This window comes from Lipotes vexillifer, unplaced genomic scaffold, assembly GCF_000442215.2.
Source record: "Lipotes vexillifer unplaced genomic scaffold, Lipotes_vexillifer_v1.1 scaffold532, whole genome shotgun sequence".
NCBI lineage: Eukaryota > Metazoa > Chordata > Mammalia > Artiodactyla > Lipotidae > Lipotes > Lipotes vexillifer.
This window is the reverse complement of record NW_006798027.1, coordinates 451,901-468,124: the sequence shown is the minus strand read 5'-3', so window position 1 is coordinate 468,124 and position 16,224 is coordinate 451,901. Positions and strand designations below refer to the sequence as shown.

The 16,224-nt window shown below is 48.4% G+C and overlaps 1 protein-coding gene and 1 pseudogene across 2 annotated transcripts in view; one reads left to right on the top strand and one right to left on the bottom strand.

Moving 5' to 3' along the window:
* The window catches only part of HOMER2 (homer scaffold protein 2), an 88,333-nt gene that overhangs the window by 16,951 nt on the left and 55,158 nt on the right, over nucleotides 1-16,224 (top strand). The window lies entirely within an intron of this gene.
* Nucleotides 2,515-3,102, bottom strand: LOC103077161 (40S ribosomal protein S27 pseudogene; annotated as a pseudogene).

Genomic DNA, 16,224 nt, shown 5'->3' with positions numbered 1-16,224 from the left:
GCCCGAACCCGTGTCCCCTGCATCGGCAGGCGGACTCTCAACCACTGCGCCACCAGGGAAGCCCTGCCATAGTTTTTTATCAGATATTCAAAGGGGTCCTTGACTCAAAAAGAGATTAGAACCACTTGTTTAAAGGATTTGGGCATGTTCAGCTTAGAGAGGGGAGAACATGGGCCAAGAGGTAGGGGGAGGAGAGAGCTGTTTCCATGTAGGTGAGCACTGCCATTTGGAGGAGGGGGATTTGCTCTTGTGGACACGTCTGGGGGAACTCGGACCAGTGGGAGGGAGCACAGGCAGTCGGGTGGGTGTCTGAGGAAGCCTGAGGGCACCTGTTACAGGTTGGGTATATACACAGGGCAGGGACAGAAGGAGGTGGCCTGTGATGGCTGCAAAAGCTTTGTCCAAACCTTCTTGTTCTGAGGAGCACACAACTCTGGGCATTGCCAGGTTTTCCTCATCCTCAGGAAGACCGTGTTGTGGGCTGAGCTTTGCTGGGAGAGATGAACCCCCTGCAGATGCTCAGGTATGCGGCTCTGGGGTGCAGAGGCCCCCTGGAAACGTACCTGCCTTTTTGGAGACAGCGCATTAACTGTCCTTTTAGGTAGTGGGCCCTCCACCCGTCCTGGGGCCTCAGGTGACCCCTCTGAGGTGTGGGGACGTGTTCCTTGGGCATTGCCTTGGGGTGTGCCTAGCCCCTCCCCCTGTCTCATCCGGGGCTGTGAGCCCACCTTTGTGGGCCCTCAGGTGCCCACCTGGATGGCCTGTGGCATCTCTTCCAGGATGTGGAGTTGGGTGAGACGAGCACTGAGTTGGACCTGGGGTTGAGCAGTGCTTCCTGTCTTAGGGGGGCCCTGTACCTCCCTGCAACCAGCATGTTCCCAAGGAATAGCTGGGCTCCTACCTGACTTTGGCACCAACAGAATCTGATACGCTAAATTTGAAAGTGACTCCCATGGGACAAAACTGATGATTAATCGAGTTTGGCCTTTGTCAGGGCTTCCTCCCTTTTTTTTCTTCTCTGTTTTTTTTTTTTTTTTTTTTTTGGTGGTACGCGGGCCTCTCACTGTTGTGGCCTCTCCCGTTGCGGAGCACAGGCTCCGGACGCGCAGGCTCAGCGGCCATGGCTCACGGGCCTAGCCGTGCCGCGGCATGTAGGATCTTCCCGGACCGGGGCACGAACCCGCATCCCCTGCATTGGCAGGCGGATTCTCAACCACTGTGCCACCAGGGAATCCCTGTTTTTTTTTTTAAAGCAGACATGTTTCACCAAGGATGGAATATTCTGGAAGATTGGAATTGGAATCCCACAACCTGATTGAAAGCCATATCCCTTACTTCAAGGGAGGGAGCTAAAAAAAAACCCACTCCTTGGCTTCTCCCGTGAATTTTAAATATTCTGAAAGCTTTGCCCACAAAGGAAACAATGCCTCATTCCTTAAATAATTAAGTAGAGTACACCAAGCATGGCAGTGTGGCCCAGGCCTGGTCATACTGTACCTCTGGGAGCCTCTCAGGGGGAGAGCTTGGCTGGGTGCCCAAGGAGGTTCTCCTCATAGAGAAAGGGATGCAGCTTCAAACAGCTGCCTTGCAAGCAGCCGGCGAAATTGGCACAGCCCTGGAAATGTCACAAAAGCGGATGAAGGTGTTATGTGATATAATGCAAGTTTTCCCCTGAGAGGCTGCATCCATCAGCTGTTTGTATCAGCCCCGTGAATTCTTAGTTGGTCTCATTTGTCCCTTCAGTGCCACGTGACTGCACACGTGAGATGACCGTGTCCTCGGGCCACATCTGCATCCTCCCAACCACTGTAGTATTGGCACTGGTTTCTATATGTACTTGGTGGAGATTTCTGGAGACTGCAGGGAAGAGAAGGCTACTTTATCTTCTGGCAGATGACCCTCTCCTCAGGAGCCATGGTGGCATCTCAGAACTGGCCAATTATTTCCCAGCTTTCTTCCTGTTCTGTAATTACACAGGTTCTTTATCTGTGAGGCCACAGAATGGTGTGCTGGACAGACATAGGTCATGCCAGACAGTCATTGTGGTGTCTTACTTGGATTCTGTAGAAGACTGAGTTCTGCCAGGAGGAAGGGAAGTAATATTTGTTGATTATCTATAGGCATTATTTCATTTAAGCTTCATGTTTTATGGATAAGGAAATGAGTTCAGAGAGGTTAAGTTACTTGTTTAACATCACACAGCCAGGACTCTGAGTGGGCTGGTGGTTATATATGTTGTATTACTCTGAGACTTTTACAATTCCATGACAAAAACAAATTTTGTTTCAAAAGTACAACTTGAGGTTTAAAAGAAAAGAGATGTGTTTAAGGAAGCTCTGTTAGCATACCTTCCAAAGGGCAGGGGTAATAAACAGGTATTTAGTCTGATGTGAACTCATGGCTGTTCATGCAGTTGAGTTTTCTTTTTCTTTCCTTCCTTTTTCTTTTTTTTTTTTTTAAATCCAAAATGTGTTTATTGGGGTGGTTTTCCATTCATCTTGATTCAGGGTGCTTTTAGTGCTGCCTCTGTCTGAAGGAGCATCTTCCTGTAAGCCTTGCTTTTCCTCCTGTAGGCTGGCAGAGGACAGTAGAGCAGCCAACGCACAGAACTGTTTGTGCACGGCTAAAGGCGGTGGTGATTTTATAGCATCCTGGGCATTTCACATCCATGAAATAGGAACTGGGGCTCTGCACCAGGTGCTGCTTCTTGTGTTTCCTCTTCTTATCCTCTGGGGAGGGACGAAGGAGATCCTTTGCAAGAGGTGTATTCTCGTGGGGAAGTCATCACCACCGGAATGCAGCTCAGTTTTCTACAGATTTTGCCCTGAATCTACCGAACCCATTCCTTTTCTCATCCTTCTGTCTTCCAGTTTCTCTCTGGTCCTTTTTCTCAGATTTCAGTAGAGGTTCTCAGAATGACTTAATTCTTCAGTCTTCTTGAGTTGTATGTTGCAATCACATCTATTAAGACAATGTTCAGATCACGTAGTAGGCATCTGAGTCCCCAGTAAGTAAACCTGTTAGGCTGGGTCTATGTCGGATGAGTTATATCGATATTAATCTCGACACAGAGCAGGGTGGTAAGCTCACCAAAGCCCACATTGCTCTCACCTGCTTTTTGGCTGTGAATCAGGATCTTGTCCACACTTGCCAGGGGTTCAAGCTTTAGCTGATTGCCTGCATTGTTTGTCTGAAAGATGCACGAGAACTTTTTTTCCCCCCAAGTGTCCTGGCAGCTTTGCTGTAGCTGGGCCTCTCCTGGCTGTAATAGAAGGAGCCGCCTGTCAGGAACCGGAGCTGGAAGGTGCTTGAGTGACGTGATTTTCAGGACTGGTTTCCCTGTCAGCACTTTATCTCCACAAAAGGGAGTGCTTTTCAAGCCCCTCCATCCTAGGTGAGAAGTCAGACTAAGTCTGGAGTAGTGAAATTTGGTTCTGTCTGCATCTTACAAAAATTGTTTGGTTTATTTGTATGTTTTTTTCCTAGAGCAAATCCCTTACCCACGAATGGCTAAACTAACCTAGTGAGTCATGAGTGCGGCTTGAAGGGGAAGTCACAGACTGAAATTATGATCTGAAACCTAGATAGGATCTTGTTAAGTGTCTTTTGCTGGGAGAAAGTTCATGGTTGAGCATCTTCTAGGTAATCTGTTTTTAGAATGAACTTTTTCAGGTAGCCTCTGAAACTATTCTTGGTAACAGGTAAAATGAATTTCCCCCACATCCATGGGATCGAATATTTGCATGCCAGCAGTAGAAAGCACTGTTTATGCTCAGATCTCCATGTCTGTGGGCTTCTGATGCTTCATGCTTCGTTTTATCAGAAGCAGCAGCTTTATTTAGGTCACCTGTATTCAGGTGGCAGCCAGTGGGAACAGAGCTGCATCCAAGCAGTCTGGGTGGAAGTTACCCTGGCAAGCAGCAGCTTTAGCCCAGCAATGCAGTTCTTAAATATGAACTTTGCTCCTCCATTCCCTCAGTTAAGTAGTATTTACTGAGTACTTCCAGGGGTGACTAAGATGGATTTGGCCTCTGTCCTTGTAGAGCTTACAGTATAGCAGGGGAGATGGATATTGAATAATTACAAAAGTAAAAGTCATTCATTCAACAAGTGTTTGTTGAGTATCTCATATACCAGGTGCTGCAGGTGGTGAACCAGACAAGAATCCCTGCCTTTGTGAACTTACATTTGAACGAGACACACAATAAATCAAACTGTAACAAATAAGTAAATTTTATGGCATATTAGAGGTGAAAAATTCCATGAGCAATAGAGCAGGTAAAGGTGACTGGGAGTAGGAACCGGGCACGGTGGGTGAGTGGGTGCCAGTTGCAGAGGGTGGGATGCATGGAATGAAGATTATAGACGGGTTTGGAGTTATTGATAAATGACAGGTTTTGACAGGGAGTTGGAGAGGCTGAGGGGGGTTCAAGCAGTTAGGAGGCCAGTTGGAAGGATCATGTATATGTGGGTCGAAATGACTGAGAATCAGGAGAGAGAGGGCCTGTGATCCTGAAATCATCCAGAAACGAGGGGGAGTGACACGGGGTTGGTGGTTGACAGCAGCAGTGAGGGGTAGAGGATGACAGAGTCTGATGACAAGAGATTGAAGACCTGGGACTTTGAGGGAGGAGGGAAGAGGTAGAGAGGAGCCTGGTCATCCAGCTGTGCTCTGCAGGAGAGGTACAGGGTGTCGCGAGGGTAGATGGAAGGGTGAGGCTGGGGAAGGCTTCTGTGATAACTTATAATAAATATATATTTGATCTTCGTCTTGTTCCTGGCACAGAGCTCCTCAAACCCTTGGAATTTCCTGTGAAGAGAGCCTTAAAGGTGTCTTGTTATGTTAATGAGGTGACTTGGAAAGCACCTGAGGATGGGGGACCCAACCACATGATTAGAGGGTTGGAACTTTCAGCCACGCTCCCCCACCTCTGGGGAGTGGAGAGGGACTGGAGGTTGAATCGATTGCCAATGATGTCATCAATCATGCCTCTGTAACGAAACCTCCATAAAAACCCAAAAGGGCAGGGTTCAGGGAGCTTCCAGGTTGGTGGACACATGGGCATTTGGGGCGAGTGGCGCTCAGAGAGAGCAGGGACATTCTGAGTCCTTTTTCTATACCTTGCTCTATGTGTCTCTTCCATCTGGCTGTTCCTGAGTTATATCCTTTCATAATAAACCAGTGATCTAGTGAGTAAAATGTTTCTCTGAGTTCTGTGAACTGCTCTAGCAAATGAATCAAACTGTTGAGACCTTGAATCTGTCGCCAGCTGGTGAGAAGCACAGGTGGTAACTGGACTTGTGATTGACATACGAAGTGGGGGCGGGAGGGGGTCTTGTGGGACTGAACCTGTAACCTGTGGGATCTGACCCTCTCTTCAGGTGGATGGTGTCAGAATTGAGCTGGATTGTAGGACACCCAGCTGGTGTCTCAGACAGTTGCTTGGTGGTGTGGGGGGAAACCCACACATTGAAATTGGGTGGAGGGACTTCCCTGGAGTGGTTAAGACTTTGCCCCGCAGCGCCGAGAATGTGGGTTCCATCCCTGGTTGGGGAGCTAAGATCCCACATGCCACGTGGCCAAAAAACCAAAACATAAAAAAAAAAAAGAAGCGGTGTTGTAACAAATTCAATAAGGACTTTAAAAACGGTCCACATTAAAAAAAAAAATCTTAAAAAAAAAAAAATTGAGTGCAGAATCTTAGCTTCCCAGAGGAAGTGCTGTTTGAGAGGGTGGTGGGTGGGTAGATGTGGTCCAGAAAGGTCAATAGGGAGCACGAACTCTGGAATGGTCAGGAGGAGGCCTGCCTCACAGATCAGGGGTGAGTGTGGACAGGAGCTGGAGAGACAAGGGGGTTTCCTGAGTTAGTTGTTTAGTGCTGCAGTGGGAAGAGACCTGTTTGGGTGACTGGTGGCTGCATAGAGACCCAGGTGGGCCAGATGGACATTCTCTGTGACCACCCAGGAGGCCAGCTGTTGAAGCGACAGGTGGGCCAGCTGCTGCCTGCTGCCCCATCTTACTGCCTGGTGGGTGGTTCATCAACATGGTCCAGACAGGCCCCAGGGGCACCTTTAGGAGTTGTGAGCCTTTGGGCAGGAACCTGAAGGTTTGGGGAACTCAGGAGGTATTTTCTGGGTTTTCTCCTGACTGTGGAGACTTTGGGAAGGACTGTGGGGTTGCTGCTGGTGAGCAGGATTTGGATTTCTGGATCATTCCTTAAGGCCTGGGATGACAGCCTTGGTAAGAGATGGATAAAGATTAACCTGTTTGCCCAGAGACCTGCTGAGGTCCTCAGGAGGGCTTCTGCCTGAACATGGTGGTAGGGGAGGCGGCCTGGGGAGGAGGGTCAGGGAACACAGGTGTGGGGCCTCATGCAACAATTGGGAAGGGAGCCTGAGGGGTGTGTTGGGTTTAGGTGACCCCGGTGACTCCCACTTGATAACTTTGTGTGCCCTTGGGTGCGTTACTTAATCTTTTCCCCCTGTTTTCCTCTGTAAAATGAAGACACAGACACTGATTCTCAAGGTTGTTGGGAAAATGAGGTGAGCTATGTATGTCAGCACCCAGCACAATGCCAGACACCGACAGATGGTCAATACATGCCAGGACCTCTAGGAAATACCTTTTCCGAGGTACTGCCGAGATCTGGTGAGTGCATCTCAGCATTGCTGTAGGACATGGAAAGGCATTTCCTATTTAAAAACCAAATGCCTTAGGAGAGGCACACGAATTGCACTGCAGATGTGAATGTGCGTGGAAACCCGTGAATCTGAGGATGGAAGCTTGATGCAGAGCACTTGGAGGAGATAAAAAGGAAGTGGGGAGAAGTCTACACACAGGCCATCTGGGCCTTTGGAGGGGACGGGCAGTGTGTCCTTGGTATATGGGAAGGAGCACGGGCTGTTCTGGGCACACGTAGGCCCCAACTGTCTGGACACCTGCTAGCTGCCTGGGTCTCTGCTAAAAGTTGAGTGTCAGACCTTTTCCAAAAGGTAGAAAAACCTGTCGAAGATCCAGTATGATAAATAGCCCCCATCTGATTCATCATAACCAGAGCACAGTGTGATAGGAAAACATGTCATTCTTCTAATAGTCACTTATTTCTGTCTACTGAAGACCTACCAATGCTGTGTACATTTCCTTCCAAACCTAACGAAGTATAAATGGAACTTGACTGACTGTTTGCTCGGACACTTTTGTTCTCTCTGTGCACCCTTCTCTCTCACCCCTTTGTGTTTTTTTTGTTTTGTTTTTTGGCTGCGCCATGCGGCTTGCAGGATCTTAGTTCCCCGACCAGGGATGGACCCTGGGCCACGGCAGTGAAAGTGCCGAATATTAACCCCTGGACTGCCAGGGAATTCCCTCACCACTTTGTTAAGACATGTTTTCTGGGTGCCAGGCTCTGGCTGTGACATGGCACATAAAACGTAGTCCTGGCCCTTAAGCTCACCCCAGTAGAGCTGTGCTTTCAGGCCAGGCAGAGTGCATTGGGAAAGGTCATTTGTGCAGCACCTGGGGTAAAGGGAGGAGTTGCTGGTGGAAGCCATAAGCTGGGCCTCCAGATGTCCTGTTGCAGCCTGGAGCTGAGAGGGTCAATATATCTCTGCATGCCTCTGTGTGTGTATGTGTGCATGCACGTGTGTATGTGTGCTTGTGTGTATGTGTGCCTGGAAGGAAAACATTACCTAGCAGTTCTGCTGTAGAGAGGGGTTCCCACTGCTTTCAAACAAAGGTCTGCTTGTTTGCTCTGTGGAATTTCACAGGGTCACACCAGCCAGGGGCTAGTCCCTCTGGGCCCTCTGTGACTTGGGTTCACTCAAAGCTCTGGCCACAACTTCAAGCACTTCCTCTATCAAGGTGCTGCAGGGGCTCTGGAAATGAAGACCAGATTCCTGCCCAAGGGGGCTTACAGTCCAATTTGGGGGGTACAGCACACCTATAGCTACCCAAAGACAAGGCAGAATAATATGAGGGCTACAGAGGAGACACAGAAAGCTGGGCTCCAGAGAGAGAATCCAGTCTGGTGGTGGACCCAGGTGCCTCTGATGGAAGAGGTGACCAAATTGCACTTTGTTCTGAAAGGTGGTAGGATTCTGACCCGTGGGGATGGGCTAAGTGGGGGTTGGCCGTGAACAAGGGGGCATTCCAGGGGGAAGGCACAGCTCCTCTGGAGGCAAAGGTATGGATGAGCAGGAACTTCTGTTTTGTTAATCCTGTACGTTGGTACAGGGGTTGATAGGGAAGAGGAGACAAAGGCTAGGTGAGGTCTTGGATTTGGGCTCTGGGGCTGGGGCTGGGGGCTGCCTTCACAGCTCTCGTATGAATAGCTAGATAGAGCAGACGCCCGTGGTTGGTCTGAATGGGGTGCAGTTGACGCTCTGTAGTACAAGGGAATCCAGCACAAAAAGGCTCCCTTTACTCGTGTATCGCTTGTTTGAGGTCCACAAGGGCTGACTTTCTATTGAACGTGGCCTGTCTTAGCTCCTGTGGGGTCAGCATACACCTGGTGCCATGGGGTTCTGTGGAGCCTCGGGCACAAATTATTTTTGTGCTCCTTCAAATGCCCGTGTTTATTTTTAAACTTGAGCCTTGGTGAGGCAGGGATGTGTCATGCAGGCTTCGCTTTTGAGTGAAAAGGTTCTCTTGGGCTGATGGAACCTGCAAAAGATGTTCCCCATTTAACATTGTCCCTTCTCTTCATTTCATGTCCCAGTGCCTGTATTCCGGCCTTATAGGGAAGGCCATAGAAGTAATTTGCTTTTAAAAAAAAATCCTGGAAAGACGAAACCCGCATGCAGTTTGCCAGTCCCATAACTCACACTGGCAGATCTGTGTCAGGAGGGGCAGTGCTCAGACAAGGAGGGTCTGTGTGTGTCGGAGGTGGGTGGGAGGTGACAAGCTGGGAGATGAACCCGAAACCTGCCGTCCCCACTCCCACTTACCACCAACGGGAGCCCACGGACAAGGGGCTTAGAATAGAATGTCTGTTATCTTTGTGCCATATGCAAGTTATAACTGAAAAGGTAATGAGATTAACGTAGAGTTCAAGATGAAGGATTCAGCGCATGTGCCTCTGTCTACCCTTCCTCCCCAGAACCCATTAAAACGATAATAAAGAGATTATTAAAAGTATAATCCTATGACAGCAAAGTGAATGGGAGGGGATTAGCAGCAGCTGAGAGATTGAAACAAATTTCTGGACGATAGAAAGCAGGCAGAGGTATGGCCACATCAAAAATGTAGCAGAGAAGCCCAGAGCCCAGTGGGCCCGAGTGGAGCGGGCCAGTCTGCCCTGCCCAAGAACCCCAGAGAGCCTCTCAACTAAGCCTGCAGGTCCATCCCAGGGCAGGAATGAGATGTGGTGCTGAAAGCTGGGACTTTAATGGAAGGTCTCAGGGGAAAATGAGGACAGGTGAACTTCGTTGGCAGAGGCAAGGCTGGGGGTGTGGGTGCTGGCCTTCTACAACAAAGCCTTCCTTCGTCCGGCGTGGATCTGGGGTCAATGGATGGTGTTTGAAGCCATGGTACCTACTCAGTTAGATTAGCTAGGGAGGGAACGAGGAGTGCTCTCACGCTGAGGAATCAGAGAGAGGAAGAGGCAGCAAAATAAACGTCTAATCAGATAACATGGATGAAAGACAATCAGTAGTAAAGCCAGGCCTTCAAGACACCGAGGGAAAATAATTTTTTAACCATTGGAAAAAATTTTTATATCCTGCAGAGTAGACTGAAAAATGTCCCCTATAAATATCAGGCCCTAATCTCTGGAACCTGTGTTACCTTATAAGGTAAAAAAAAAAGGGTCTCTAGATGTGATTAAGGGGAGGATCTTGAGATGAGGAGATTATGGTGGATTATCCTGGTGGGCCCTGATGCAATCACAGGTGTCCTTATGGGGGAGAGGCCTAAGGAGATTTTACTATACACAGATACAGAAGAGAGATGGGGACATGAAGACCTCAGCAGAGAGAGATTTGAAGATGGAGGGAGAGGTCAAGGAATGCAACCTAGAAGCTAGAAAAGGCCAGGAGTTGGATTCTCCCCTCAAGCCTTTGGAGGGAGCTTGACCTTCCTGACACCTTGGTTTTAGCCCAGTGAAACTGATTTCGGACTTCTGGCCTCCACACCATGAGAGAATAATCCTGTTGTTTTAAGCCACCCAGTTGGTGGTCATTTGTAGCCCTGGGAAGCAAATACACCTAGCCAAATTCATCAAGTGTCAGGAGGGAGAGTGAAGGCAGTTACAGGTATGCAAGGACTTAAAAGTTTACTTCCCACTCATTCTGAGGGTCTACACCAGCCAAACAAGGGTGAAGCCTATGAAGGAGGCAGTTGGGGGCAGAAAGAGAATTGGTAGCTTCTGGGAGCCTAAAGAAAAGAACTTCCAGACAGACGGCTGTGAGTGGGCCTCAGAAGCACCCAGTCCAAATTAGAACTGGAAGTCGTCAGCTCCAAGAATAATATCTCCAGGACGGAGACAGGAATGGATTCCAGGAAATGTTCAGAATGAATAAGAAGCTGGAAGACCACAAGGGTTATAGGAAGATGGGCTGTGTTTCTTTTCTCAATAGGAAAAAGAAGGCAATAGAAAAATGCCACAAGGGCTTCCCTGGTGGCGCAGTGGTTGGGAGTCCACCTTCCAATACAGGGGACACGGGTTCGTGCCCCGATCCGGGAAGATCCCACATGCCACGGAGCGGCTGGGCCCGTGAGCCATGGCCGCTGAGCCTGCGCGTCCGGAGCCTGTGCTCCGCAACGGGAGAGGCCACAACAGTGAGAGGCCCGCGTACCACAAAAAAAAAAAGAAAAGAAAGAAAATGCCACAAAAAAGAGAAATGACCACAAGCATGTTGTGATCCAAATGGGAAACACACTAAGATACCACCACCACCTGCTTTGAACAGTGGGGAGAGTGCTGGAGAGGAGAAGCTTCTCTTTGACCTGGATGCTGGGAACTTTTCCCTTTGAGGAGCACTTGGCTCTTGACATTGGAACTGTACAGAAGGAAATAGAATTCCTGGCACATTTCTTGGCTCTGCAGGGAACAATATTTATATAGTCATAATAACGTTCTCTTTTTAAATGGTGATATAGTGCTCTCCTGTGGTAATGTATTAACTGAACTCTTCCTGGACATTCCATTTAATTCCTGGTTCACTCTTTGACATTTTTTTTTTTGTAACTAATGCTGGAGTCTGAGGTCAGTTTGACCCATGAAACCTCTTTGTGGGGAGAGGTGAAGAACTGAATTGTTAGACTAGTAATGTGTAATCATGCACCTGAGGCGCTCCAGGTGGATGAGTGACGGCGGGATTCTGGACGGAGGTGGTTTCGTGGCCCACCTAGACTGTCCCAGTTACTGGGCCTTGGTCCTCCTGGATCCTTTCCTGGTGAGCAGCCTGGTGCTGCTTCCCGGAGCAGTGGCCTGTGGGCAGAAGGGGATGTTGGGTGGGGCAGACACGCAGCCTTACAGGTGGTGCAAACGGGAGAAACCTGAGCTTGTTTAGATGCCAACAGAAAGGATCCAGAAACAGAGGCTGTGGTTGTAAGTGAGGCCAGAGTTGCCCAATCTTCTTAACGTCATGGACACATGGAACATATTTGTACAGCTCATGGGTAAACGGACGAGACTGCTCATGGTCAGAAGTGACCAGCCTGGGCACTCCAGTCATCCCCGGCTCTGCTGTGCACCCGAGGGTTGAGGAGATCCCCTTGTCAACAAGCTCCTTCCTCCCAACGCCATGACATCTTTGTACAAATGAGAAAAAAGCCACTTCTTTCTCAAGACACCTTCCAGACGCCTGCTTTCTGCCAGGCAGTTGACAGAGTCAGTGTGCAGAGCTTTTATGAGCCACAGCACCATGGATGGACGCGCTCCGAGTTCTGTGCCGTGCAGGCTCATGGCTCAGCACACTTGTGGCCCATTTGAGGACGCTGCTAGGAAGAAGGTTAAGGGCCTGAGCTGCAGGGCAGCGGACAGAGGCCAGAGATGTTCCTGCTGTGTGCTGGCACGAGACTCCTCAGGATTCTGCCGTGCTGCCAGAGCCGAAGGTGGGAGCACCTGAAATAGGGCCGCAGGCAGGTGAGGTATGGGTGCTACGTTCAGGAGAGACACCTGGGCTGTAGGCAGACATCTTGGCATCATCACGAGGAGATGGTTCTTGAAGCTGTGGAAGTGAGTGTATGGAAGAATCTCCATGGAGAAGGACTTGGGAACAAGCAAGTAAGCCCCTGTGGATCGCCCAGCACCCCTGCTAAGGTGGGGCCTGATATTCAAGTAGAACATGGAAATGAGCCCCCAGTGGGAGGGGAGTCTGAGCACTGTGATGTCCTGTCCCATGGCTTTTGGGCACTGTCCCAACCAGATCGAGGATCCCTGGCAAAGACCTCTGACTGCCGTACCTGAGCCCTCAGGTCTGCACCCTTAGGTGTTGGTTTTCTTCATCCAGTATTCACTCGGTGTCACTGCCAGTATGTGCTGTCTGGGACAGCATCTCATTCATCTCTCTGTCCCTAGGGCTAAGTGTTAGATTTTTGAAGGGCTTTTAGGAGTGTAGATAGAGGTCTGGGCCTGGATGCTTGGAGGATGCAGGGCTCCAGTAGCCCTACCTGCTCTTGGCCCCGGGTGTCCTTGGGAATCCGCTGCCCGGGTGTTCTCCACGACTCTTGACTCTGAGCTGCTCCATGGAGTGTAGGGTCCAGTCCTGTAGAGCTCTGGCCTCGCCAGCTGTCCCAGGGACGCTCTCTGGAACTGAAGGAGGCCTGCTTTGGGGCCCCCACACCTGAGCTCTTGGACCAGATGAGCTGTTTACACATTTGCCCTTGACATTGTAGGTAATAACAGAAAGGAATTTTTGCTTTGTTGGGCACATCCGATATAATTTCCACATTACATCGAAGACAAATCATTTAGTTCAGCAAATATTTTGGACCTACTGTGTGCGTGGGACTGCAGCAAATCAAAGGCTGGAGAGAGGTGCATTGTTTCTGCGCGTCCGAGTAAACTCACGGTAGCTCTAGAACAAGGGATTTATTTTTATTTACTAGGCTTCCTTCCCTTAAGACATACAGTGTTTCAGCCTCATAATGTTAACTGCTAAACATGTCACTTCTGCCTTACGTGGTGCTGTCCCACGGGGACAGGTCCTCTCTGCTTGTGCCTTCCCGTGTGTCTTTGGCATCATGTGCAATGTCCTTGCGTGCAAAGGAAATGGCTGTCCAGCAGTTCCCACCCAGGGGCCTGGGAGGGTTGGAACCAGTGTCCAAGCTATTTTATTATTTCCCCAAGACAAAGGGCAGTTGTTCTGCTTTAGGCTGCTTGGGCAGGTAACTAATGTACCTTCCTTTTTGGCTGGAATCCTATCAATTCTTGAGGCCACCTTGGTGAAATCCTGCTGATTAGAAAGCTATTTGGAAGTTATACATGACTTCAGTCATAAAGAAGTGAGAAAACAAATTATTCTTTCATAAATACTGCCTGGAAGGTCAAAATCTTTCAATAAGTGGGGTCCACGGGGAAGATATGAATAATGAATGGCCACTTCTTGGTCAGTAGGTTGGAAACCAGTGGATTAACTGTGAGTTAGAAACAAGCCCAAACAACCACTAAAAATGAGGGTTCTGGTTCTTTCCAGGGCAGTCCGTGGTTTGGAGATATCCAGCCAAGCTCCTGCGCACTTAGAGGGCACCTTGGGTCTCAGTTCTGTTGGTGCCAAATCCCTATCCAGCTTCTGTCATTTCTGTTCCCTTGCTAGCTAAACTTTTTAAGAAAACACAGTTTATTGAGGTATAAATGGCATACAAAAAGCTGTACATATTTGATGTACACAACCTAATGAGTTTGGAGATAAGAACACACCTGCGAAACTATCACCACAATCTATGCCATAAACAAATCCATTCCCTCCAAAAGCTTCCTCCTGCCCTTCTTGCTTATTATATGTGTGTGTGAGATAAGAACACTTAACAGAAGATCTTAGCAAAATGGTAAGTGTACAATATAATGTTAACTCTTGGCACCGTGCTGTATAAAGTTCCTTTTTTTTTTTGGCTGCGCGTCATGGGGGATCTTAGTTTCCTGACCAGGGATTGAACCTGTAACCCCCGTGATGGAAGCATGGAGTCTTAACCACTGGACCGCCAAGGAAGTCCCTGTATAAAGTTCTTGAGAGCACCTACCCCTCTCCCTCTGTCAACCGTGGTGTTTGGGGTCCTCTCACACCTGTGTTATTTGGTCCAGGTGGTTCTATACTTGACCTCTAGGCTGGGAAGCGAGCGACACTGGCCTCTCTCTTGCCCAGACACAATTTCAGGTTGTAGCAAGGCTCACTGTCTTCACCTCGCACGCATTCAATAACCCTCATTTCTCCCTTGCCAGAGAAAACCCCAGCTCTGTGGTCACCGTTCCCTTGTCTTTCTCATGCACACACAGGTAGCTCCAGAGGTCCCTGGATTCTGAGGCAGAGGCCGTGGTGGTCTTGTTCTGGGGTATTCCCAATGGTCAGCATAGCTCTCCTATGGAGCTGTGGAGTAGATGTTTGCTAAGTTAATATATATTTATATTAGTATGCATATTTATAAGAATGAGATCATAGTAGGATGCTTTTTTGTAACCTTCTCTTTTCATTTGAATACTATATGTCCTTAGTAACATCTATAGTCCTAGTGTTGGCGATCTTTTGTTGGAACTCTGGAACCTATGAGTTCTTTTTTGTTTGTTTGTTTTGTTTTCTTTGAAGAAGAGATTTTGAGTGACACTGAAGCCCTTCAAGTCCTAGCTGGTTCTGTTCAGAAGGAAAGGGCACACAGACTGTACTCAGCAACACCCGTTGGCCTCCTTATTCAGTAATTTCTGGATGTAAATCATTGAATGATAATTTAACGAAGTAAAGAATAAATCATGATGGGTAAAGGAAAAAAGAACATCTTTCCATGTTAGTAAGCACTACAAGATTTGAAGGCTGAGTGGTATGTGTTGCATGGGTATATTATGCTTGATTTAAACAATCCCTCACTTTGGAGCATTTAGGTTATTTACAAGGATTGTGTGTGTGTCGGGGGAGGTGTGTGTCATAAACAGCTCTTCAGTGACTGTCCTTTTGCCCTCAAACCTTTGCATGTCCTCATTTATTGCCCTTGAATAGGTTCCTAGAAGTGGAGTTGTTCGAAATTGAGTTATTTGTAATGAGGTGGATGGACCTAGAGTCTGTCATACAGAGTGAAGTAAGTCAGGAGAAGAACAAATACCGTCTGCTGACACATATCTATGGAATCTAAAAAAAATGGTTCTGAAGAACCTAGGGGCAGGACAGGAATAAAGATGCAGGCGTAGAGAATGGACTTGAGGACCCGGGGATGGGGAGGGTAAGCTGGGGCGAAGTGAGAGAGTGGCATGGACATATATACACTACCAAACGTAAAATAGACAGCTAGTGGGAAGCAGCCACACAGCACAGGGAGATCAGCTTTATGCTTTGTGACCACCTAGAGGGGTGGGATAGGGAGGGTGGGAGGGAGACACAAGAGGGAGGGGAGATGGTGATGTATGTATATGTATAGCCGATTCACTTTGTTATAAAGCAGAAACTAACACACCATTGCAAAGCAATTATACTCCAATAAAGAAGTTAAAAAAAAAAAGTGGAGTTGTTGGCTTCAGGAGAACACAGTTTTTTTTGGCCACATGCAGCATGTGGGATCTTAGTTCTCCCACCAGGGATTGAACCCATGCTTCCTGCAGTGGAAGCGCGGAGTCTTAATCACTGGACCGCCAGGGAAGTCCCAGGAGAATGCAGTTTTAATCAATTTATTACTGATTCAATAAATTGCCTCCCAGAGAGCTCTCCGGGTCATACCCCATTAGTAGTGTAAAAGAGATACGTTCCACTCTAGCAGGCTGGATTTTTTTTTAGTCTTTTTTTTTTTATTACGGTAAAATGTACACAACATATGTACCATCTTTTAAAAATTTTTTTTTTATTTTGGTTTTTTGGCCACGAGGCATGTGGGATCTTAGCTCCCCGACCAGGGATTGAACCTGCACCCCCCGCATTGGAAGGTGAAGTCTTAACCACTGGACCACCAGGGAAGTCCCTGATGTACCATCTTGACCATTTTTTTTTTTTTTTTTTTTTTTTTTTTTTGGGGTCGCGGGGCCCTCTCACTGTTGTGGCCTCTCCCGTTGCGGAGCGGACGCGCAGGCTCAGCTGCCATGGCTCACGGGC